Raw genomic sequence first — 24,604 nt, forward strand, 5'->3', positions numbered from 1 at the left:
ACTAACACAGTTCTTACTTCCTAAACTAGATAAAAAATGGAGCAGCTGAATGTATAATGGTCCAGCACAGTGAAACATTGATAAAGATATGTAAAGACCTCCTGGATTCATTTATAGGCTTCCTCTTCACAAGTGGTTTAAAGTTAATGTTCAGAGCCTTGGTGGAGCAGTGGGCTGATGCCTCCTGAAGTAACACCAGCTGCCTGCAATTAGTGCAGGTTCGCATCCCACCAGGCTCAAGGTTGACTCAGCCTTCCATCCTTCCGAGGTAGGTAAAATGAGGACCCAGATTCTTGGGGGCAATTAAGCTGACTTTGTAATAATGCCGCTTGGGGGTGTGTGTGAAAGCCCTAATAAGCAGGCATATACATAGAATGAAGGCTACTGCTAAGCTTGTAAGCTGCCCTGAGTCTTCGGAGAAGGGCGGGATATAAATGGAATTAAAATAAAAATTAAAAAAAAATAAATTATGCGCAGGAATAGAAAAGTGCTGAACTTGAAAATACCATTGTTAAGGTATAAATCACCTTAGTAGAGGGCGAAGGACCGTGCTTCAGAGAATGCATGATGTGAAATGAACTTTTCTGACGAACAAAAAAAAACGTGCAGTGACAACCATCTCTTTTTTTCAGTTAGCATTTCAGAGAAAACTGTGAACCAACTTACTGTTTACCTCTAGCTATCAAAGTCCATCATGTGCCTCTAGAATTTCCTAAATTCACAGAATAGGTCTCCTCTTAAGTGAGTACAAAAAATAGAGGAAAAGATAGGTCCAGATGCAGCACATGTCAAAATGGAGTATGGCTTTTGGCATGTGTTGTAATCTACTTAGAGTAGCCCTTTGGAGAGACAAGCAGTAAATAAATTCAATAATAAACAAACAACTTTGTGGATGCCATCTTTTTTTTTTACCTCTTGCAGACATCCTAAGGAAGGACCTTGTAGGTCTTCTAGTCCAACCCCCTGCTCAGGCAGGAAAAACCATACCATTTCAGACAAATGGTTGTCCAATCTCTTCTTAAAAACACCAGTGTTGGAGCATCCAACTTCTGAAGGCAACTCATTCCACTGATTAATTGTTCTGTCAGGAAAGTCCTCTTTAGTGCTAGGTTTGATCTTTCTTTGATTAGTTTCCATCCATTCCTTCTTGTCCTGCCTTCAGGTACTTTGGAGAATAGGTTGACTCCCTCTTCTTTATGGCAGCCCCTTAAGTATTGGAACACTGCTATCATGTCGCCCACTAGTCCTTTTTTTCATTAAACTAGGCACATTCAATTCCTTCTTCATATGTTTTAGCCTCCAGTCCCCTAATCATCTTTGTTGCTCTTCTCTATCCAGAGATTTGAAAACTTGCAGAAGGATATAGGTAAATATTATGTTGTGTCTGTGCACGCATGTCATATTTTCTCCTTTCTGTTTTCAGGAGACTTTATTAGAAGTGACACACATTATCATAAGCCTCTGCCAGGGGCAAGGGAGTACAATTGATGCAATGTCACAGTGCAAGTCTTGCCTCTTTGGTAAGTGTGTTGTCATACCGCATGTGTATCTATAAGGGAAAAGTTGGTGTGGCAATGTTATGCTGTTCATTTCTTCATTCTGATGAAAGTGTTCAATTTTGTATTTTCAGTCTACTTGCCATGAGTGAAAAGGCTTTTTCAATTAAAAAAATGCTTTGAAATTATTCTGTCTGAGAGCTCTATTTGCTGTTTTAACTAAGTATAACTAATATTACCTGTATTAGCTGAAGTTTAATTAGAATTTCAGGGGTTATATTTTCTAAACAGTAGGACACTGAAAAAAATTATCCAAGTCGAAATATTTATATATATTTTTCATGCTGCCATTTATTAAGTACCCATAATTGTTATTAATTAAAACAGGGCCTTAAATAAAACAACAGCTTTTTTGTGGCAACTATAAAAGCCATTTGGGGAAAATGTCGTGGTGTATATTAATCACAGTCTTATTGTGCATTTTCTATTATTCTTATACTTTCAAAAGAATTTTTCCTCCAGCAAAATAATATATAAATGTGTTTTTTAAAAGCTATTTGATTAATTAAAATGCAACCATCAAGTTATTTCTGCTCTGTTTTTAAAAATGCATGAACAAATATTAGAAATGGGCAGCAATGTCTGACTTCAAATGAATACCTTCAGTATTAACTGATCAGAGGGTGCCTTGGAATAACAAATAACATCTCCATAATAAATAGGTGTACTGAACAGTTGTTGAAGTTACTGCTGACATAAGGCATTCTCCCACAAGATGTTTGCCCCATCAGCAGATTCTGCCAGGATGTAAATGTATCAAAGAAGGGACGCGGTGGCTCAGTGGTTTAGGACGCTGAGCTTGTCGATCAGAAGGTCAGCAGTTTGGTGGGTCGAATCCCGAGTGCCGCGTAACAGAGTGAGCGCCTGTTACTAGTCCCAGCTTCTGCCAACCTAGCAGTTCGAAAGCATGTAAAAATGCAAGTAGAAAAATAGGGACCACTACGGTGGGAAGGTAACAGCGTTCCGTGCGCCTTTGGCGTCTAGTCATGCCGGCCACATGACCACGGAGACGTCCTCGGACAAGCGCTGGCTCTTCGGCTTTGAAACGGAGATGAGCACCGGCCCCTAGAGTCGGAAACGACTAGCACGCATGTGCGGGGGAACCTTTACCTTTACCTAAATGTATCAAAACAGGCAAGATAAGGGACCCAACATTGGGATGGAAACTCCATCCCTTTTTTTATGTGTGTTGACACTGCATGTCTTTTTTTGACCTTAATCTCCAAGATGTCACCCTTCTCTGCCATGGGATATATTAGAAAAATTAGAAGAAATTCACACTTCATTCCTCATTCCTGGTCCTGATCTAAAACCTGCCCGTAGAATGTAAAATTGACAGGGCCTTCTTGGCACATTTCAAAGCAAACTAGACTGAATCTAGTCCTGGGAGAGAGAACATTGTTTTGAGTAATTTAGGACTCATGGCTAGTATCAACTCCAATGACTCTCCCAAGCAGATAACTTTCTACTTATGAGAGGTCAAACCCAGCTAATTCAAGCATTCCTTCTAAACTACAGATGTACTTCAAATATAATGCAACATCAGGCATGCATGCAAAAAGCAAAATAGGCTTATGTGAGAGAGATGCACACACATTTATCTACACCTACATCCATCTGTCCCAGAGAATCTTCTTCCAGTATAAATGATTACAATCATATCATTTTTCTAAGAGTATTCTGGAATGAGGAATCATTATCATCTGCTCTCTTCCAAAAGATGGGGAAAGATGGTGATGTTCCTTGAAGTTTTAACTGAAAAGATCTTTAGGTTTCTTGAACTTGTGTGCAGAGATTCAAGCAGGAATGTAACGGGAACTTCAAGCCCCATTCCATTTTTACCTTCTCAATAGCACTGACTGATCCTTCCTGCACACGATCACTTCTGAATCTCCTTTCCTAGCTCCTCCCCCTTTCAAAAGGGAAGTTTAGCAGGGTCTCTGTCTTCCTTGAAATATTTATTCTGGAACGATGAATTAGAGATGCATTATAATTCTGACCCAGATAACATAAACTCTGCAGAACGGTTTTAAACAAATATTTACTGATCAGGAATCCTAGGCAGACTTACATTTGCTGTTAGGTTCATCTCTTCATGAGTGTATCTGTCCATTCTAGCAGTGTAAAAAAATAATGGTAGATTCACCCCATGTTCAGTAAAGGAGCCTCATGGCTTGGATTCATGCAGAGAGATAATACAATGGCACGTACCTAGGAAACCCTGCAATAAACTTTGAAACTCCTCCCACTGTTCTAGATAAGCTATAGGATTTACTAACAACTAGACTACATTTCACAGAAGCCATCTCTTAAGGAAATAGCATTTAACACTTTAAATGCTAAACGTTCTCACATACATTTCTCTTAATGATACAACATTAACCCTGTAAATGCTAAATACTCTAACATAGTTCTTAAGTATATGCTCTGGCCACATGGTTACATACTGGTCCAGCACAATATTTAATATTCTCTTTCATGCTGCATCTAAAACCTGTGTTTTGGGCTTTTGATGAATCTTAACTGTCTTTTGCTGACAATTGTCATGGATTTAATTTGTTGGACATTGCCTTGGAAGTCAGTTATGATGAAAAGGTAGGGGCTAGATGTTTTAATATCAGTCAGTCATTCCTGTATAATTCAATTGAATGCACTTCCAGGTAGGTGGGTTTAGAATTGCTTTGATGATATGCAAATACAATGCAAATTTTAGCTGTCAAGTTAAAATAAGGAATCCTAATGTTATATATTTCCCATAAAGTGGGAATGGGGGAAGGTATTTCTGACATAAATTGAAATGGTTCAATTACTCAGTATGTAGCATTAACCTTTAGCACCCTCTCACTGTTCAAGATGTAATTTGTGTTCAAGATCTTGGAACAAGAGCAGATTCAAATTAAATATAAATCAGACCTTTGATCTACGTTGTGTAAAGTGACATCAACAGAAGAATAGTTATCAAACTAAGAGAATTATTGGCTCCATTTTATTATGTTTTAGTCAACTTCTTTTTTTTTTAGCATTGTGGCTAGTTCAAGGCACCGCATTTTAAAAAAAACAAAAAAATCAGTGAAATTGGAACAGTATAACAGAAGGGTAATAAGGGTGATCAGAGAACCTGAAACTAAATGCAGTGAAGAGAGATGGAAGGAACTAAGATGAAAAGGCTGAAGGGAGATATAATAGCATTCTTCCGATACCTGAAAGGAGTTCACACAGCAAATGGCCAATGCTTAGTCCTCATTTTTCCAGAATGGAGGGCATGAAATAATTGATTTAAGTTACCATAAGGCCTACTCTGATTGACAGTTAGAAAAAGCTTTCTGACAGCAGAGCAGTTTGACAGTAGAATCAACTCTCCTGGGAAATGGTGGATTCTCCATCACTTGATGCATTTAAGGAGAGCCTTGACAGCCCTTTTTTGGGAATGTTTTAGTCTGGATTCCTGCACTGAATATGAAGTTGGATTTAATGAGTTAAGTTGCCATTGCAGTTCTATGAGTTTATAATTTTCCCATTTAGTTCCTGGTTTCCAAAGATAAATAGATCTGAATGATGCAGAATGCAAAAGATGCTAACATGCTAAAAATAAGTTCCATAGGATGAACAGCAATCTTAATGCTAGCACAGTGTACAGTATCCTTATTTCTCTCTATTTTTTAAATCCAACATTCAAAGATTTTCTATACCATTTCCTAATCTTTCTAGTATTCAAACCTAAGCATGCTGCAATATCTTTGGACATATGTTGGAATTTTGGCCAGAAAGAGCCAGATGTGATGAGATCATGGGGGATCTAGAAAGTTATTAATAGCATATAAAGACATACTGAATTATACATTAGAATATAGATGCAACTGAGCTACAGTTAATCCTGCAGTATCAAATACATTTATTGATTAATAAATCTAGTTGAACCAATTAGGCTTGCATAGAAGTCATGCAACTTAGAGCCAATGTTATTTTATTTGGATTCATCAAACCTTTGATCGTTATGTGATTTAAAAAAAATTGAGTAGCCTTAGATCTCCTTTCATTTCCCAGATTTATTTCCTATTTCTATTAATGCATTTTATAAGTAGAATATTTAATGTTGTGTTAATTTGTGGTTTTTTAATCAAGAGATGCTATTTTTTGAGAAATTTGAAATGCCTAACAAAAAGGGAAATTTCAAAGATTAAAAGTCATACACATCTTCAGAATGATTGTAAAGTGTGTGCATATATGTGTGTAGGAGAAACCCACAACAGGTTTCTATTGAAGAGAATGGATATGAGATCTGTCAAAATAAATTGAAGCGAACAAAACTGGCAGGACCCTTTAACCTTTCTCCAATCAAAATTCTATGCAAAGTATTTAATTATGGAAAGTGCATTTGAAAGCAACACAGGTTTCTGAAAATTGCATATATTGTTATTTATGAAAAATTGTAGATAAAGGTTAATTACTGTATGGACATGCTGCTTATGTCATGGAAATTTATGCTAAAAAAGTGGAATATATATATATATATATATATATATATATATATATATATACATATATATATATATATATATATATATATATATATATATATATATATATATATATATATATATATATATATATATACATATATATCTTTGGTCAGAGCAACGTTTCGACGAAATCTCATCCGTCATCCTCAGGCTGGTGGCTTCAGCTTCGTTCTTCTGGGAGAAGTGTGTGGTAGTGGCTGTTTGTTCATATATATATATATATATATGAACCAAAGATCCATATATATATATATATATATATATATATATATATATATATATGGATCTTTGGTTATTCGGGTTTTTCCCCGCGTAGAACTAAAGGTGTAGGGGCGACGTTTCGACGGAATCCCATCCGTCATCATCAGGCTGGTGGCTTCTGCTTCCTTCTTCTGGGAGAAGCATGTGGCTGTTTGTTCCTCTTTTTTAAACTGCCAGAGGGGGTGTGTTCTGTGGGTGGAGGTGTGCTCTGATTGGGTGGGGGAGTAAGTGTGTTCTGATTGGGTGGGAGTGTGTTTTGAATGGTGGGAGTGTTCTGATTGGGTGGGGGTGTGTTTTGAGTGGATGGGCTGGTCTCAGCTGCCAGCCTTAGACCTGAGCTGGTGAGTTGTGCTGCTTTTGTTCGGCTTCGTGTTTGTGGTGGTGCCATGTTTTTATAGTGGGTGTCAGTTTGCTTATTGTGTGGTTTGGAGGGGTTTAAAGTGGCTGATGTTGCAGCTGTAGTTAGGTTTCTGTTTTGTGGTTGTGCCTCGTTATCATTGTGGGTTCGGATTTGCTTTTTGAATGGTTGTGTGGTGGTGATGTCATGTGGTGTTATCATGACTTTGGGTCTATCATTCTTGGTGGTTGGGACTCGTCTGTCAATCAAGGCGGGTTTCCAAATGGTTGGTAGGCGAGAGGTATCATCTCGTTTGTTTATGCTGTGGGGGCGTTTTTCTATCTCAATGGCTTCTCTGATTATTCTGTTGTTAAAATGTTCAATTTTGGCGATAGTTTTGGTTTTTTTAAAATCAATTTCATGTCCTGTGGCTTCAAAGTGTTGGACCAGGGATGAAGTTTGTTCTCCTTTTCTGAGTGAGATTTTGTGCTCTTCAATGCGTGCACTTATTCTTCTGTTGGTCTGTCCGATGTATGTGGTGGGGCAGGTGGTGCATGGGATTTCGTATACTCCTTGGTTTTCTAAGCCAATTATGTCCTTGGCTTAGAAAACCAAGGAGTATACGAATGTTAGCTATGAAAGTATGTCAGGTGGGGAAAAAAATCTGGATAAAACCTGTGCAGTTTTTTTTTTAAGGAAAAAATATCTGCTTAAACCAGAGTATTGTTTTCCCAATGTAACACAGACAAGAGTTTACACTGATATTTCTCTTTCACAAGATCTTCATGTCACTTATTGTTAGATGTTTAGTGCCAGCCATTGGCAGTTCCCCAAAAGGGTCATCAGATGGAGGCAAAGAGGCTTCTTTGCTTCCACTGATGAGCCAAGGGTCTCGGACCCACAGCCCCATTGGTGAGAGTGTTTTATGGTCAAGGAGGGGCCAAGACCCCCCATAAATACCTCTGCACGAGGGGCTGCTCTTTGTTCTCCATTTTCTACTTCTCCAGTTCTATCTCTACTCCTAACCTCTATTTTAGTCATGTAATCCTAGCTTGTTTTGTTTTATTTTATTTCTCTCTCACATGCAGGCATGAATGCTTTCATGCCAAGTATTTCTTTCTCTTTGATCTATCATGAATAAAACTAATATGATTACATCTCTGCGTTCTGCCTTTGCTTGGGAGCTCCTTTAACGATTCATTGTGAGAACACCTCACAAGTTGGTAGTCAGAGGATGGTTTAAAGGAAAGCTTCCAAGCCAGCTAGGAACTAACCAATAAGATGTCTGAAAGGCCCGGCACCAATCCATTTATAACAGATGGCAGGATTTCTCCCATTGTGACCAGGAGTCATCGATCGAAGACAGCCTCCCTGCCTACATCCAAGACTTCAGTCCCTGAAGCTACCTCAGCTGCAGATGAGAGCGCAAATGACCTTCATTCCGTCAGAGGATCCAGCAGAGCGTCCAGGACCCCTTCACATGCCTCTCTACAACTGAACGCCACAGAGGAGAGCATACAAGGTTTGCAAACTGTCCAAGGCTGCTCAGATGCTGCAGAGTCGGACCTGGCTGAGACCAAACGCCGCGTGAGTAAACTGACTGCACAGGAACGTGAAGAGCTGCTTAAAGAGATCCTTGCAATGCAGGAGGAGGGAGGGGCAGCCCAGGGAACAGCTCAGAAAGCCTTAGAACCCCTGGTGAGCCTCTCCCTAGAGACCACGAGGCCCCCAAATATGGCACCCGCCTCCCTTAGTGACCCCGGGACCCCAGGGCTTTTGACGCGAACCTGCCCTCCCAGCCGTGAGCTACAGCTTCCGGGGGCAAGCGGAAACAAGATGGCTCTGCCCACGTGGTCTGGAACAGGAAACAAGATGGCAGCCCCCTATAAGCCCACACGGTCTAACAAAGACTTGATTTCTTTAAGTCTGGAAAGCCAGCAATCCCTGGCTTCCAACCAAAATAGCCTGCAGTCCCTGGCATACAGCAGAAATGACATGCAATCCCTGGCTTCCAGCCAAGACAGCATGCAAAATCCTGAGTTTTCCCCACCACAAAGCCTAAAATGCTATGATAGCAATGATGTCTGTCCAGCCAAAACTGTTACAACGGCTCTCCAGACAGCCATGCAAGCTCTGGCCACTGCCTTTGAGGCTAGCAAGACAACGGCCATCCAAGTCCTGACTACAGCCCTGGGGGCCAAGCAGACGTCGGGGGTGCCCACCCCCCCCAAGGCTTCCCATCCTCTCCCCAGGGCCCAACTGCCGGGGGGAATCCAGCCTGCAGCCTCCCAACAATCAACCCCCACGGCCTCCCACCTTCTCTTCAGGTCTTCATGACCAGCGAGGGCAAAGAGAAACAGACAATGATGAAAATCCATGTGCTTGCAGCAACAAGAAAGGGATGCCGGCCGGCAAATCTGGGCTCCGCCCCCCCCAATGCCTCATGGGAAGAAGGGAGAAACCCTGAACAACACCCTCCCCCGGGTCACATGGTTCCCGGGCACGCCCACCTGGAGTCAATAAGTAATCAAGAAGGATTCACTTCAGGAGTAAGCATTTTTCTGCTTCCTTTTACATCAATGGACGTGTCAGATTTTTTTGAATATGGGTCTGAGTTCCTAGCCACAGACCTTCCTAGAGATTTTAAAAAGCTGCAACTGGGTGGAGAAAATTACAGCAGTTGGAGTAAAGATATACAGCTATATCTCTTAAAGAATGGGATTCTACAAATGGTTCGAAAACCACCCCCTCCCCCATGGGGACGTCAAGAAGAGCTGCGACACTTGCAGGCTTATTCTGCTCTACTCAGTTCTCTGGACAATAACTTGTTCCCTAGCATTCCAGCTGGTCTCAGAGCTGCTGAGGTCTGGAAACTGTTATTCAAACTATTCAACAGCGATACCATTGGTTCCATCACCAGATATACAACTGAGCTTTATACAACCAAACTGAAATTTGGTGCCAGCATGCCTGAACATCTTGCAAAATTAAAGGCACTCAGGGCAGAATTGATTTCCAGAGATTTTCCTGTGTCTGATGTGAGCATGCTCTCCATAATTTTTACTTCTTTAGACAGGAGTTGGAGCAATTTCATTGTTTCACTTGAAGCGGTCAAGAGGGAAGACATAAATCTGTCCTACCTCACAGGGAGACTGATCGAAGAAGATCGGAGAAGGAGAGATGCTGGAGAATACGCTAGAGTCACCACTCAGCAAGCCAGAAGGGGGCGCCACAACTCAGAGCAAATTAATGCTCTGCTTAAATGTTTCATCTGTGGCTCTGAGGAGCACCTCAAGAAAGACTGCCCCCATCAATATCAAGCCCCCAAACGTGGTCCCAATCAAGTAAGAAGCAAAGGGGGAGGAAGGGGGCGTGGCAGGGGCAAGGGAAATTCACTGCATACTTGTTCCCTCACCCCCACAACAAAGGCTGATAGCTCCACTGACTTATGGTTACTGGACTCTGGAGCTTCTTCTCACATTACTAATATGAGTCAAGGTTTTAAAAGGTTAAAGAAAATTAACTCATCTGTCAAGGTTGCAAACGGTGATACTGCTTTAGTTGTTGGGGAGGGTTTTGTTTCTGTACCTGGGCTTGGCAAAGTTGAGGGTGTCTTGCACGCCCCTTCCATAGCCAACAACCTTTTGAGCATCACCAAATTGTGTGACGATGACAAAGTGGAAGTCTTATTTCGTAAGGGGGGAGGTCATGTCACCCGGGACCAGAGGGTCATTGGAAATATTACCATAATAAATGGCTTACCATATTTTTCTCCCAAGCCACCACAGCCTGCCCCAAGGCTTTCCAAGGGCAGTGTGGGCAAGGAGCCTGAATCTCAGCAGGCACCTACAGTACCACTCAAAGCAACCAGAGCCAAGAGAGTGTCAATGGGGAAGCCAATTCACGATAAGTGCGCCCACTTATTGCACAGAAGGCTGGGTCATGCAAGCTTCCCTGTAGTTAAAAAGATGGGAGAATTTGCTGAGGGAGTCCAGCTCAAGGACTGTGACGTGTTTCTGGACTGTGCCATTTGCAAGAAAACAAAGAGGAAGGCTGCTCCTATATCAAAGGTGTCATTACGCAAGACTCAATATCCATACCAACTAGTACATGTTGACCTAGTTGGGCCTTTTACACCTTCCCTAGGAAAGAAAAGATATTTTCTCACTGCCGTTGATGATTTTTCACGTTACGGTCACGTATATACCCTCACAGAAAAATCTGAAGCTTTTGATGTCATAAAGTCACTGTACAACTTCGTAGAGACCCAGTACAAGACCAAGATCGCACAATTGCAGAGCGATCGTGGGGCTGAGTTTATGTCTCAGAAGTTCCAGGACTGGGTAAGGCGTAAGGGCATCCGCCATTTCCTAACTGCACCATTTACGCCTTCGCAAAATGGTGTAGCTGAGAAAAGGAATGGAATCCTGCAAACCATGATGCGTAGTCTGATTGCAGACGCGGGTGTCGCAGAATCATACTGGGGGGAGGCAATTCATTATGCCAATTACACCTTAAACCGCACCTGGAGCAGTGTTGTAAACCAGACCCCATATTTCCTGGTTCACGGTAGGAAACCAAATCTGGCACATTTGCGCGTGTTCGGTTCCTATGCATGGGTACACATCCCCAAGCAGCTGCGGAAGAAGGGGAGATCTGTTTCCCAGAGACTAAGGTTCTTGGGCTATGCTCCTGGCTCCAAGGCCTATCGTTTCCTGGGAGAAGGGGGCAGGCCTGTGACTTCCCAATCTGCCTCTTTCGAAGAGGACTCCAATTGGACCCAGATCCACTCAAATGATCTGAGCCCATATGCCTGTTGTGACTCAGGGCCAGCCTGTGGGTCCGGCAGCCGGCTCAGATGTCTCGGATGACTCAGATGAGGGGGAGGAGGAGTGTGTGGAAGACGAACCGGCTGATGATGGCTTGGAGGCTTCGCAGAGCCCTCAGCCGGGGCCCTCTTCTCAGCTGCGTGAGCCCGATAGTGCGGAGGATGATGACCCACAGCTGGCCCTGTTCAAGGACGCCCGACGCAGGAGGCAGTCGAGCAGGAACAAACAGAGAAAGGCTGTGGGACTCCTCGGGAGGAGGCACAGGGAGGCCACGCCCTGATCTCTAAATAAAAGGAGTGTTTGGGGAAGGGCTGGTTGCTGAAAGCAACCCTTCCGTTTGAGGATTCAAGTTCCAGTGTTTTTGTTTCTTGTTCTGTTGTTTGAGTAATAAATCTTGGCAGACGCTTTTCAGCCTCAGACGCTCTCCAGTCTCTACTGTTTGAACAGGGGTTTGCCTTATTGCAAGGCCGGTAGCAGGCTGGTTCAGAACAATGCCAACCGACCCAGCAGAGGCACACCGACCGCGACATCGCCAGAGACGACCTCGTACCCTGCCACCGACGAAAGTGAGGAACAAGACGAAGATGCGTCCAGTCCCATGGAGGAAGACACACCGTCTTCACCCCCAGCGACACCTCAGAAACCCGCGGAAGAAAAGAGCGGTGAGTGGCAGAAGGTAAGGAGGTCAAAGCGGTCCAACAAGGGGGTCCCGCCAAAGAGAATTGACATTGGCCACATCGCGTCTGTCAACAGCATTGTGGTCACCCCAAAATCCTTCTCTGACATCCAGGAGCTGCCCATCGAGGAGCAGGAGAGATGGCAGCTCGCGATGGAGAAGGAAATGCAGAGCTTAAAACAACTTAAGGTCTTCACCCCCCAGCAACCTCCAAAGGAGAGGAAAGTCATTGGCACAAGGTGGGTTTACAAGGCCAAACCACTTGCCAATGGCCTCTACCTGTATAAGGCCCGTTTGGTAGCCCAGGGCTTCGCTCAGCGTTATATGGAAGACTACTCAGAGACTTACTCTCCAACCGTCTGGGCAGAGAGCGTCAAGGCCGCCCTCATGACTGCAGCCGCTCTGGGAGAAGAAGTCTTCCAATTTGACATCCAGACGGCTTACCTCCACGCCAACTTGGACCGGCAGATCTACGTGAAGGCTCCTCCTGGCTACCAGCAAGAAGGGGGAAATACATGGTTGCTTCACAAAGGGTTATATGGTCTTAAGCAGTCAGGGAAATTATGGTATGACTGTCTTAGAAAGAGTTTAGAACGAGTTGGTTTCTCAGAATCTCATGCAGATCAATGTGTTTTCACACGCAGTTCCAAGGGAACCACAGAACGGGTGTTAGTTTATGTGGACGATCTATTATATGTAGGGCCTAACAAGGAAAGGTGTGATGAATTTACCAAGGCCCTGGAAGAAAAGTTTACTCTGAAGTCTTTGGGGCGGGTTGACAAGTACTTGGGTGTGCATATTTTGGCCACTAAAGGGGGGGTTCGCTCTATCTCAAAAAGAAAAAATAGAGGAATTACTGGCCAAATGCAAAATGACAGAATCTAATCCTACGCATAGCCCAATGCAAACCGATTTTTACAACCACACCCATAAGGACGGTCCTGAGTTCACAGATAACACGCTTTACAGATCTGTGATTGGCTCCTTGCTATACATCAGCAATTGGAGCAGACCTGACATAGCTTTAGCTGTGAATCTATTGTCCAGGCATGTGGAACACCCAAAGGAATTCCACTGGACTGCTGTTAAAAGGGTGCTTAGATACCTAAAGGGCACAGCTGATGCCCTCCTTATGCTAGAACCAGAAAAGGGGAAGACGGCCCAGCTCTCCGCTTACTCAGACGCAGACTGGGCTGGAGACACCAAAACTAGACGGAGCACTTCTGGTTTCCTCATATTGCTAAATGGCTGCCCAATACATTGGCATGTTAGGCAGCAAAAATTTATTTCTTGCTCCACGGCCGAGGCTGAATATGCCAGCCTGTCAGACACGGCCAATGATTTGACTTGGTTCAATGAGCTGATAACAAGCATCTGGGCATCTCCCCCTCTGCCCATCCAAATTCTAGAGGACAACACTGCCGCAATTGCAATCTCGGAGGCTTATGCAGTAGGCTCCAGATCTCGCCATATAGACATACGCTACAAAAATGTCAGGCAGCTTACCAAAAAGGGTTTTATACATGTTGAGCACTGTAATACAGCTGACCAGATAGCTGATCTGTTTACCAAGCCTGTTCCCATTGACCGGCACAACCTTCTGTGTAAGCGTTTGTGTTTGGCCTTCTGAATGTTTTCATACATGTCTATGACACCTGCTCGCCCCTTACATACATTCACTGGTCCCTGTCATTGGCTGGCAAGAAGGGGAATTGTTAGATGTTTAGTGCCAGCCATTGGCAGTTCCCCAAAAGGGTCATCAGATGGAGGCAAAGAGGCTTCTTTGCTTCCACTGATGAGCCAAGGGTCTCGGACCCACAGCCCCATTGGTGAGAGTGTTTTATGGTCAAGGAGGGGCCAAGACCCCCCATAAATACCTCTGCACGAGGGGCTGCTCTTTGTTCTCCATTTTCTACTTCTCCAGTTCTATCTCTACTCCTAACCTCTATTTTAGTCATGTAATCCTAGCTTGTTTTGTTTTATTTTATTTCTCTCTCACATGCAGGCATGAATGCTTTCATGCCAAGTATTTCTTTCTCTTTGATCTATCATGAATAAAACTAATATGATTGCATCTCTGCGTTCTGCCTTTGCTTGGGAGCTCCTTTAACGATTCATTGTGAGAACACCTCACACTTATAAACTGCAGTGACATTATTTTATGGTGCACCTAATCCCAGAAAAGACGTAATATTTCCTAGGATCATCTCAGCTGACTGGCAGTGACTGAACAGAGGCCACAGCGGCTAGGGGATGGCCATGGACACAGCAAATTCCAAATTCCAGAAAATATATTTTGTTCTTTATATATATGAATATGAGTGTGTCTGCATGGATGATGAAGGGATGGATGGATGGATGAATAGACAGACAAACAGACAGACAGACAAATAAATAGATAAATAGATACAAACTCATTGAATTTGATACTCAATGCATTTTGATGTGAAAATTTTGTCCCGGTACTCAACAAATTTTGTTCAGTACTCGACGCAGAACTTGTCGATGTTGGCTGCCTTGTGACTCACTACATTATTCCTTATGGAAACAATTTGTTTGATACTCATCATTTTTGGTACTTATCATGCCTCCTGGAACTGATTAAGGATGAGTACGAGGTACCACTGTAGTTAGAAATAATCTAGCTAGCTAGTTTCTAGCTAAACCATGGAAGCAGAAGGAGCTGTTATGTTAGATTTCAGCTTATGCAGCAGGTGGGAAGAATCCCAGAATAAAAACTTCTAAAAGAAGAATAGAAAGATTAGGTACTTGTACACTGCCTCCACAAAACAGAAAGGAAGCAAGGAATTATTATGCACAATTCACGGATAAAAAAGTCTAGATCTAAACCAAATGGTTTAAGTACTATATATATAGTAATTACACTATAATGTGTATAGTATATCTTAAAAGAAAGAAGAGGACAATGTTGCAATATTCAATTAATGGAGAAGCTGCAGGGAGAAAGGAAGTGATTGTTATTAATTTTGATTATAATAAAAAGGGAGATACTGAGTTTGGGCTGCAAATGCAACTTACAATCTTATTATTACATGCTACAATAAACCAATAAAAATTGGGTTAATTTAAGTTTAAATTGATTCTAATTTAACACATGATAGAAGAATAAATGATTGACAACTTGTCAATGGCCATGCTGACTGGGGATGATGGAAACTCAAACTCAAGATACTCAAAAGCAACCTGAGGTCAACAGGTTATAAAAAGTTGCCTTAATGCAGCTTTTCTTGCATGAACAAGTAAGGAAAAGTTATTTTTAAAAAATAAAATGAGAATTTAAGCGTCTGGAATATTACTCTGTTCAGGCGACAAGAAATCCATGCTGTGTGCATTATGGAAAGAATCTTTTATTCAGGAGATATTTGAATAGCATATGGTACTTTGTTTAAAAATATAAAATGTTCCGTGAACGGTGGAATGCAATTCTAACATTTCTGAAGCCAATTTGTCTTTCAAAGTCTGATACCTTGTCACTTTTCCTACTAGTGAAACGTTTATAATATCCACTGAAAGATATTATACAAAGAAATATAAATAAAACAGGATATACAAGGGAGATTCTTGCTTACAGAAAAGCTTCTGTATTTCTTTTTCCAAACTAAGTAATGGATGTTATGTTCTTGCTGTCATGTTTAGCTTTTCCTCATGGATATTTTTTTTCATTCCTCCAAATATAGAATGTTCCTAACCACCCTGTTAGTGCATCAGATGACAAATTCCAGAATTTAATTAATATCAGGCTTTTAGTCTCACTTTACCTTGCTTTGACCATAAGAAAGGCTGAGCGCCAAAGAATTGAAGCCTTTGAACTATGGTGCTGGAGAAGACTCCTGCGAGTCCCTTGGACTGCAAGGCGATCAAACCGGTCAGTCCTAGAGGAGATCAACCCTGACTGCTCTTTAGAAGGCCAGATCCTGAAGCTAAAACTCAAATAGTTTGGCCACCTAATGAGAAGGAAGGACTCACTGGAGAAGAGCCTAATGCTGGGAAAGATTGAGGGCAAGAGAAGAAGGGGACGACAGAGAATGAGGTGGCTGGATGGAGTCCCTGAAGCAGTAGGCGTGAGCTTAGATGGACTCCAGAAGATGGTAGAGGACAGGGAGGCCTGGAGGAACGTTGTCCATGGGGTCGCGATGGGTCGGACACGACTTCGCAACTAACAACAACAACACCTTGCTTTGAAGTGAGATGGGTGGCAAACAAATTTAATCAATCAGTCAATAAAATGTTTTATTTTTACAGGGAATCCTCGAGTTAATGACCCCATTGGAACCCAAAATTTCTGTTGCTAAGAGAGACATTTGTTAAGTGAGCTTTGCTCCATTTTACAAAATTTCTTGCCACAGTTTTAAGTGAATCACTGCAGTTGAAAGTCCCCAGCCTGTGGACCATGGCCCACTTCCGGGCTGTGGCCTATTGGCCACTGGGCTGCGTGAGTGGCTGGCCGGTGTGCGCACATGCATACATGCACACAGCCCCACCCATGTGAGCATTGTGGGTATTTGCCATCCCACTTGTGTGAGTATTGCTGTAAGCGTTGCAGCCATTCATGGCCCCACTCGCACAAGTGTCACTGTGAATGTCAGGGTGTTCATGGCCCACTTGCATAAGTGTCGCTGGCACTTGCAGCCCCATTCGCGTGAGTAACAGGTGGTTTGTGCAAGCACACCTGCATGCGCATGCATTCATGCCCCCCCAAAACCATCCCTTCTTCCCCCCCCCCCATTCTGGGCCGCCAACCCCAAAAGGTTGGCAAACTCTGGTTTAGTTAGTAACATGGGAATCTGGCTTCCCCATTGACTTTGCTTGTCAGAAGGTTGCAAAAAGGAATCACATGGTCCCAAGACACTGCTACTGTCAAAAGTATGAGTCAGTTGCCAAGCATCTAAATTTTGATCAAGTGAGTATAGGGATCCCGCAGTGCGGTAAGTGTGAAAAACAGTCATAAGTCACTTTTTCCAGTGTTGTAATTTGGACAGTCATTAAATGAACCGTTGTAAGTCAAGATCTACCTGTATTTAGCTATTTATTTGCATTCTAAGGCTAAGTAACAGAATTTAAAAATACAGCACATCATTAATAGATATATACATAACAATACACACATGTACAAAAGGAAGAAACCATATAAATTGACAATTCCTTGAGGCCACCCAAGTTTCTACAAGCTAAGTCTATAAATAAAAATATTGCTGCTTCCTTTGGACCTCTTCTTATTGATCATTTAGTAAGAATATCTCAATCTCTTCATCATGAATGGAGTTTATCAGATTCAGGAGCAGATGTATCAGCTTTGATCACCAGTGAGAATACAGTGGGCCCTTTAAAAGGATAAGTGAAACAGATTGAACCTCTACGTTTGAGCAAATAATGTTAAAGGGGAAAATGATTCAGATCAAATTGAGGGGGCCATTATACTTTGCAAACTTTTGGGGTCAGGTGGACATTTTGGAATTTGGAGGCTAGGTTGGGAGGTAGCCTATTTTCAAATGACTGCTCTAGTAGAATCATAGAGTTGGAAAGGACCTTGCAGGTTTTATTAGTTTAATCCCCGTTCAGGTAGGAATCCACGTACCAACCCTAACAAATGACTTACCAATTGTTGTTTAAAATATCCAGTGATAGGCTGATCCTAATTCAGGGTTAGGATGTTACACAGGTAGGAAATTCCTCCTTGCTTGAAGTCTGATTTCAGTCTGTAAACCTTCCATCCAGTGTTCTGTGTTCTGTCCTTGAGAATTATGGAGAAAAATCCTTCCTGTTACAGCTCTTCAAATATTTGAAGACGGCTATTACATCTCTTCCAAACTGTAGTCACTAAATGGGGACTACCTGTACAAACAGCCAGGGACCACAAGACTAACAGTTGAGGCTCATCTTCATCATCCTCTCTTGGCCACCACAATACTTTCTACAACTAAGCTTAACTTAGTTTGATTCCCCCCACCCCGATTTAAATTGCTCCACTTTCAAATAAAGCATTAGACTGGCAGCTAATAAATACTTTTTATTTTTTAAAAATCCTTGGTTGTAAACAAAATCATGTTAGTAATAGATGTTTTGCTTTGTAACATATCTGCTTCACTTTCTTTTTTTTAATTGAGAGATTCTTTAAAATAATTTTTTAACAGGTGAAGCTGGGAATTATTCTTGCCATATCTAACAGAATCTTCCTTTATCTTGATTCTGAAAATCAGCTCTTATTCAAATGGAGGCTTTCAGTTCAAAGAATTACAATATATGATAAGTTACTAGTAATAGTGACTGGCAAATTTTGAATCCATTATTCAATCAATTACATGCTAACTTTGCTAAGAATATAAATAACATTTTTTGAGAGCCGGATATGCTGTATAAAGATGGCATAGAAATATGACAACACTTTCTTCCAAATCTTACACTTCCTTAATGCAGGGCCACACATAAATTTTGTAGGCCTAACTGAAGCCAAGTAAACAGAATCAGTGAGAGCACAACATATATGACGAAGTAGCTCAGAAAAACAAGTCAACCTATATTCATTTCTTTTTTAGTATAAGAATTTTTTTTAAAATAAAAAAGCTTCTCCAAACATAATAAATTGTGTTTAACTAATAGGACCCCTGGGTAGTAATTTATCATAAAAGAAAATAATTTGTCATAAATTCTGCAAATGGACAACAAATTGGGAAAAACAAAACTTTCATATTGCAAAGTGCTTCCAGGCAAAGCAACAAATCCTTGAGGTGTTATTGCCTAAATAATACTCTCCATTCCTGTTCTCTTCATTATGCTGTACAAATAGTACAGTTCTGGGTTTCTGGAAAATATATATACCTAAATACACACATGTGATACCTGCACACATTTATTGAGTAGGAATTAATCTCAAGGACTGATTTAGCTGAAAATGACAGCCCAGGTTTTATTAGATAAGAACTTGGTGATTGTATAGGTTTGTGTGCATGTGTGTTTTCAGAGATGGTGGGAGATGTTCAATAATGGAAAACATGCAAATATGTGTCTTAAAAAATAAACTTGGACACTATTCATGAAGAGAATAGAGTATTAACAAATGAATAATTAGCAAGAGATTTCTTAGTTGCGACATCTGATATTCAAAATGTGAAACTATAAAAAATGGAGAATTATCTGTGACTTTAAAAAAATATTATGCAGCTTTTCCTCCTCATAAAAATAAATAGTATATTACTTTTTCCCCCTTCATTATTTTATCCTTTTAAATAATGGTGTAATTGAACCTATTCAAGAATAATTTGTTTATTTTATCAGCCTGATATATTTGGTCTCTATTCTTACATCTCTTCATTCCAATTATACTGCCTTGGGACTGTACACAAATTTTAGGGCTATAAACAATCTAAAAATGTTCTGAAAAAATGCTCCAGAAGACACTTTAGAACAGGGGTGTCAAACTCAATTTCATTGAGGGCCGCATCAGCATTGCGGTTGCCCTCAAGGGGCCGGGTGGGTATGGCCAGGGTGGGCATGGCCTACTGGGTGGGTGTGGCTAGAGTGCGTATGGCCTACTGGGTGGGCGTGGCCAGCTCTACATCGTTCGCATCAAGGCTGCCTATGGGGGCCTGGGCAGTAGTGGGACAGATCTGGGGGTCTCTGGCAGAAGGAGGGTCTCTGGGCCGGGGACAAGGCAGTGGGGGCCGTTCCCTCACTCTTTCCAGGATGGCTTCGCGGGCCACATGAAACCACTTCGCGGGCCTGATCTGGCCCCCGGGCCTTGTGTTTGACATGTCTGCTTTAGAATGTACAAAAGCATATCTCTGAAGCAGCCAATCATTTTTCCAGTTAGTCTGGGTAAAAAAAGTGTTGTGTATGTAAATAGTTATGTAAATAGTTAGCAATAAGCCCTGGAAGAGATTGCAAACAGGGTGCAGATTTGCAAGGGTAAAAGCGGGAAAATAAGGTGCACTCATTGGACGCCACAACCAAGGAGCGGGAAAAGAGACTGTTCCTATTGGTTACCGTTCAATCGCTGTCTCTATATAAGGTTGCAACATTTGACAGTTGACAGTTGACTTTGTGTATTCAATAAACTCGTTAGTGTTAACCACTCTGAGTCCTCGTCAATTCGAACTAAACAACTGGCGACGAAGGTGGGATTGACAGAAGACCAGAGATTAGTTAGAATTGTCGGAAGGCGGCAAATTCAGAGCGAGTTAGAGTCAACCGAGCGGCCGCGGCAGAATAGGGAAAAATTCTCCGAATGGCGCAAATCGGGTCACTGAAGGAATTCGACCCTAACTTCCCCGAAGATTGGGAAGAATACATCGGTCAGGTCGAAGGATTCCTGTTAGTGAACGGAATCACTGACGACCGGAAAAAAGCGGCGGCACTTTTGACAATCTGCGGCACACCGGTCTACAGAGTTGCTGTCGGGCTGTGCCAGCCACAACCAGTCTCCAGCGTGCCCTATGCCGACCTCCTCGCAAAATTAAAAGTTCACTTTACTCCCCGAAGGTCCGAACTCTTTTGGCGGCGCATCTTTGAAAAGAGGAATCAGAGACCGGGGGAGTCCATACAGAAATTCGTCGCTGCCGTCAGGGAAGCCGCAGTGCGTTGCAAATACGATAATTTAGAGATTAGAATTAGGGACAGAGTCGTGCTGGGCTTACGCGATGAACAATTACAAAATAGAATAATCGCCAAACCTACCGGCGATTTACAGGAAGTGTTAGACGAACTCCTAACGTATGAGTCAACCGGGTATCGCGACCCCCCCCGAAGTAGCATGGCGACAGCACCCGAAATTAACCAAGAGGGCTATGTGGACTGCGGGGAGGTGGATCAGCAGTGGGAGGAAGAGATCGCCGAAGTTTCCAGGCGATTCGGAAAGATGGCACCAAAACTACTCAGAAGCGAGGGGCCTGCCGCCGGCAACAACCCACAACACCGCAAAGACCACCGACCGGGGCACAACGACCGTGGCGGGACACAGCAACCAGGCCGCGCGACAACGAAACGCAGAACCGATGTGGCAGCTGCGGCGGCAACCATCCCCGCGCTTCCTGCCGATTCCGCACCGCCAAGTGCAGGGCTTGCGGCAAGACCGGCCACATCCAGGCCATCTGCAGAAACCGCGTTCGGGACACCCGTCTGAATGAAGTCGATGTGTGGCCAGAGGGTAAGGTAACCCCCAAAGCTAGTGGCAAGGAGACCCCTAAAAACCGGGTGAAAGTTCTAAACCTAAGGGAGGTGGCCCGAGTCAACCGGAGATGGCGGGGAAGGGGTCACAATTTTCCGGACGGAAAATTAAAAATCACAGTCCTTCTGCAAGGAGTCCCTTGCAGAATGGAAATCGACTCAGGGGCTTCAGTGTCGATAATTTCCACTGAAACCCTTAAAAAAATAGAACAACTAAGTGGAAAAAGAATTCCACTTAGTCCAACAAATATTCAATTAATGGACTTCCAAAAAAGTCCAATAATCGTAAAAGGGAAGACCAGCCTTAGAGTAAACTTTAAGGGGTTTAAGGGGGTCTTAGATTTGATAGTTACGGAGGGAAATAGGACCAGCTTAATAGGGCTTAATTGGTTCCCTGCCCTGGGAATTTGGATTGGGGGAATAAATTCTGTAATTAGGAATAAGACCCTCGAATCCGTCTGCAAAGAATTTGCAGACGTATTCGATGGATCTCTAGGCAAGTACAAAGGGCCCCCCATTAACTTTAACCTAGACCCCTCAGTAAACCCGATCAGGCTAAAGGCCCGGAGAGTACCTTTTGCCTTAAAAGAAAAAATCGAGGCCGAGCTCGACCGGCTTGTAGGCCTCGGAGTTTTAGAACCTGTTGAGGGCGGTTTGTGGGAGACGCCGATTGTCACACCCCTCAAACCCAATGGGGATGTGAGAATCTGCGCCGACTATAAAGCCACCCTCAACATTGGGATGAAAAAACATGCTTACCCGGTCCCGACGGTGAAGCAGGTCCTCGCCACGATCCAGGACGCCGCCATCTTCGCCAAGCTCGACTTGGCGCATGCGTACTTACAGTTAACTGTTTCCAAGGAGGCTGCAGAGGCACAAACAATTGTTACCCACAAGGGGGCGTTCCGAGTCCACAGGCTGCAATTTGGAATTGCAGCAGCTCCAGGCATCTTCCAAGAAGTGATGGAGAGGACCTTAAAGGGCATACCTGGAGTATGCCCTTACTTTGATGATGTCCTAATAGCTGGAAAAGATGAAGGAATGTTAGTAGAGCGGCTGGAACAGGTACTGGGCAGATTTAGAAAGGCTGGGTTAAAATTAAAAAAGGAAAAATGTAGCATAGGGGTTAATTCCACTGATTTTTTGGGGTTCAGGATTGACAAAAGTGGAGTCCATCCTACCCCTGAAAAAATCAAAGCAATAAAAGGGGCTCCTGAACCAAGGAACAAGGCGGAACTACAGGCCTTCCTAGGCTTGGTAAATTTTTATCACACTTTTGTGCCACATAAGGCTGCCATTGCAGAACCTCTGCACAGACTCCTAGATAAGAAGACCCCTTGGCAATGGCAGAACAAGCACAAAGAGAGTTTCCAAACTCTAAAAGACATCCTTTCCAGTAATTCAACTGTGACTCACTTTATTGAAAACAAACCAATCTTCCTGGCGTGCGATGCTTCGCCATATGGCGTAGGGGCTGTGATCAGCCACTTAGACAACCAAGGAATACAAAGACCCATTGCATACTACTCCCGCACACTAACCAAGGCAGAGCGGAACTATGCGCAAATAGACAGGGAGGCATTAGCTATTGTGGCAGGAGTTAAGAAGTTCCACGATTACCTGTATGGTAGGAACTTTACTATACTGACTGACCACAAACCCTTGCTGGGACTGTTTACCACAGATAAACAGACTCCTCAGATTATGTCACCCAGGATGCTGAGGTGGTCCATTTTCCTCTCAGCATACTCATTTTCCCTCCAATACAGACCAGGTAAGGACATGGGTCATGCAGACGCTCTTAGCAGATTGCCCCTAAGCACAACAGAGGAGGACCCTGCCCCAGTGGGACAAATAATGTCCCTACAGGATATTCCTGATTGGCCATTAACGGCAAAAGACATTGCTGAGGCAACCAATAAGGACCTCATCTTAAGGAGAGTAATGGCCTGGGCCATGAGTGGTTGGCCCAATGCCAACCCGGACGTAAAATACAGTCCATTCTTCAGAAGGAAAGATGAACTATCAGTTCATATGGGGTGCTTACTCTGGGGAACTCGTGTAGTAATTCCGGAAATCCACAAATCAGCTATCCTATGTGAATTGCATGAGGGACACCCCGGAATAGTAAGGATGAAGGCCCTGGCTAGGAGTCACTTGTGGTGGCCAGGATTGGACCACGACATTGAGGAATGCGTTGCCAATTGCCATCTGTGCCAACGCTCCAGGCCTGAACAACAACACATCCGCACACATAAATGGGAGCTAGCTAGGAATCCTTGGTCCAGGATTCATATTGATTTCGCTGGACCTTTCCAGGGGTTAACGTTCCTTGTAGTGGTCGACAGTTACTCTAGATGGCTAGAAGTAGTACCGGTCAGTTCAGTAACGGCAGGCAGAACAATACAGGCATTAAGGGGCCTCTTTGCCACTCATGGGTTGCCAGATTTAATAGTGTCTGATAATGGGCCACAATTCACATCTATTGAATTTCAGGATTTCCTCAAGGCCAACTCGATTAAGCACAAGACTTCTGCACCCTTCCACCCCTCCACCAACGGATTGGCTGAAAGGAATGTGAGGACCACGAAGGACGCGCTTAAAAGAATCATTCGAGGTGACTGGCATCAGAGACTAGCTGAGTTCTTGTTGGCTCAACACACAACCCCCTGTTCGGCTACAGGGAAAAGCCCAGCTGAAATGAGGTGGGGCAGGAAAATATTGACCAAGTTGGACAGATTACATCCTGACAGACTCCAACCAAACATTGAATTTGACATTCCTAACAGAACATTTGAAGTGGGGGACTTGATTTGGGCCAGGAACTACGCCCAAGGGGACAAATGGATTCCAGGGGTGGTAACTGAAATCTTGGGTCCCCTATCATACATCATTGAGGGGGAAGGGAATAGGATCTGTAAAAGACACATAGACCAGCTGAGGAAAAGATCTAGTGGGTGTGTGCCTGTTGAGGGGGACCAAAGCTTAGTAAGGGGGAACAGTACAGACAATAGTAGGCCTGGAAGTGGTGTAGAGGTTGGGCACTATGACACATCCCCTGATGCCCAACAACAACAACAATTCTGTCCAATCGACTGGGAAATACCCCTGCGAAGTAGGCCAGTGACCAATGAATCCCAAACACAACCTAATACACAAGACAGCACATCTGAAGCCAGTAACCCAGAGCCCAGGTCTAGTAGTAACCAGCAGCCAAGCAGTCAACCAGGAAGAAGTATCCCTAA

The sequence above is a fragment of the Vipera berus genome, assembly GCF_964194415.1.
Source record: "Vipera berus genome assembly, chromosome: 5".
Classification (NCBI taxonomy): Eukaryota; Metazoa; Chordata; class Lepidosauria; order Squamata; family Viperidae; genus Vipera; species Vipera berus.